We start from the raw sequence: 3235 nt of genomic DNA on the forward strand, positions 1-3235 counted from the left end.
ATTTATTAGAATTGATTCATAGTGATATTTGTGAGCTAAATGGCAATATTACTAGAGGAGGAAAAAGATACTTTATAACCTTCATTGATGATTGTTCTAGATTTACTTATGTGTATTTGCTTAGAAATAAAGATGAAGCTTTTGAAATGTTTAAGAAATATAAAATAGAAGTAGAAAATATGCATGATAAGAAAATAAAAGTTCTTCGTAGTGATCGAGGTGGAGAATATTTTTCTAATGAATTTGATCACTTTTGTGAATTACATGGTATTGTGCATGAATCTTCCACTCCATATACTCCGCAACAAAATGGTTTGGCGGAAAGAAAGAACCGTACCTTAGTAGATATGGTTAATTCAATGTTACTAAATGCAAAATTGCCTTACAATTTGTGGGGTGAAGCATTATTGACATCATGTCATATCCATAATAGGATACCATCAAGACATAGAAAGGTTTCTCCTTATGAAATTTGGAAAGGAAGGAAACCTAATTTAAATTATCTTAAAGTGTGGGGGTGTTTAGCCTTTTATCAAGTTCCTGATCAAAAGAGAACTAAATTAGGGCCAAGAGCCATAAAAGGCACTTTTATAGGATATGCTCAAAATTCTAAAGCATATAGAATATTAGACTTAGTATCTAATGTAGTTGTTGAATCAAGAGAAGTAGAATTTATTGAAAATAAATTTATCAATGATTCAACTTCTAATTCAGAGTATCCCCAAAATGATACTAATATTTCACAAGAAATAAATAATCAAAATAATAAACGTCTAAACGACAAAGAGTTTATTGAACCAAGGAAGAGCTTGAGAGTAAGAAAAGAAAAGGACTTGGGTCCAGATTTTATTTCTTCTCAGGTTATCACCTTTTTGGTAGAAGGAACTAGGAATTCTGTAACAAAAAAGATTCCTATTGTTATGAACATAGAGGGTGATCCTCAAACATTCAAAGAGGCTATGGCTTCAAGGGATTCTGCTTTTTGAAAAGAAGCAATAAATGATAAAATAGACTCAATATTATCTAACAATACTTGGGTCTTGGTTGATTTGCCTCCAGGATCAAAGCCTATAGGATGTAACTGGGTATTTAGAAAAAAGTATAATACTGATGGTTCATTACAAACCTTTAAAGCAAGGTTAGTGGCCAAGGGGTTTAGACAACAAGAAGGTCTAGACTATTTTGATACATACGCACCTGTGGCAAGAATAACTTCTATTAGGGCTCTTATAGCATTAGCATCCATACATAAGCTTCATGTACATCAAATGGATGTTAAAGCGGCTTTTCTAAATGGATATCTTAATGAAGAAATTTATATGGAGCAACCAGAAGACTATGTGCTACTCGGAAATGAAAAGAAAGTTTGCAAATTAATTAAGTCTTTGTATGGGCTAAAACAAGCGCCTAAACAATGGCATGAGAAGTTTGATTCAGTGGTGTTATCAAATGGCTTCTCACATAATAGTGCGGATAAATGTATTTACTCAAAATTTACTAAAGATTATGGAGTAATTGTTTGTTTATATGTTGATGATATGTTAATCATTGGAACAAATTTAGAAGAAATTTGTGTAACGAAGGAGTATCTAACTTCTAAATTCAAGATGAAGGATTTGAATGAAGTTGATACAATATTAGGCATAAAGGTACATAAGAATGAAGTTGGCTTTACTTTAAGTCAATCTCATTATATTAAAAAGGTATTGGAAAAGTTTGATCATCTCACAATTAAAGAATCCAATACGCCGTATGATCCTAATCTTAAATTAGAAGAAAACATGGGAAGATCTATAGCACAATTAGAATATGCTAGTGCTATAGGAAGTTTAATGTATGCAATGCATTGTACTAGACCTGATATAGCATTTGCTGTGTGCAAATTATCAAGGTTTACAGGAAAGCCTAGCAATCAACATTGGAAAGCTATAACAAGAGTTCTTGGTTATCTCAAGAAAACCATAAACTTGGGATTACATTATAGTGATTATCCGGCAATTTTAGAAGGTTATTCCGACGCAAGTTGGATTACAAATCTTAATGATAACAAATCCACTTCAGGATGGATTTTCACCATAGGTGGTGGAGCAATAAGTTGGGCCTCAAAGAAACAAACATGTATTACACATTCTACTATGGAGGCTGAGTTTGTAGCTTTATCAGCCGCAGGTAAAGAAGCAGAATGGTTAAGAAATTTGTTATATGATATAAAGCTGTGGCCACAGCAGACGATAGCCATTTCAATCTTCTGTGATAGTGAATCAACCATGTCTCGAGCATATAATAAGGTTTATAATGGAAAGTCTAGACATATAAGTTTGAGACATGAATTTGTGAGGTAACTAATAGATGATGGTGTAATTACCATCACTTATGTAAGATCTCAAGAAAATTGAGCGGACCCTTTGACTAAAGGTTTGTCAAGGGATAAAATCAAAGAAACTACTGCTAAAATGGGATTAAAACCTATTATTGCTAAATGATGGAACCCAACCTTATTCTAGTAGACCACTAGTTTCAAGGTTTAATGGGTAATAATAAGTTATTTAGCAATTGGAGCACTAAGGTATAGGATTTAGTGCTATTTACAATAAATTAGGAGGGTGAGTTTAAACTCTTAATGGAATGATAATATTATCTATCAAAAGATTCCACCTATATGAATATAAGAGTGGTGCCGCTCTAATCGAGAATTTTAGAGGTTTTATTCTCATAAATATTCATGAAATTAGGATGAGCACAAGGCCATATAAGTGCTTAAAATTGTAAACTCTTGAACTTGGAGGGTATAAGTAACGTGTGTGATTTTTGGTACTAGCATATGGAGTATAGGTTTAATCGATTAGACACCTATTACTTCGTTAGAACTTTAAAATTTACACTAAAAGAATGTTTAATCTTAGTGACACATTCTTTATGCATATACTTGTATGACATTTAAATTTTGTAAATAGTGGGGGATTGAAGGGTATTTACAAATTTGATTAATTAATATTATTAATATTATTAATATTATTAATATTAATAAACGGTTACTAACCGTTTTGTACCATTTAGTTGAAGGGACACAACTTTTTAAGGATTGTGTATGTTCAAAACATTGTATCTATTGGCTAAAGGGACACAACTCTTTAAGAGTTGTATATGTTCAAAACATTGTATCTATTGGCAATAGAAATGACACAACCATTTGTATACGTAACTAATCATAATTGTTACGTGCAATATGTATAAA

This window comes from Arachis duranensis, chromosome 7 (assembly GCF_000817695.3).
Source record: "Arachis duranensis cultivar V14167 chromosome 7, aradu.V14167.gnm2.J7QH, whole genome shotgun sequence".
Taxonomy (NCBI): domain Eukaryota; kingdom Viridiplantae; phylum Streptophyta; class Magnoliopsida; order Fabales; family Fabaceae; genus Arachis; species Arachis duranensis.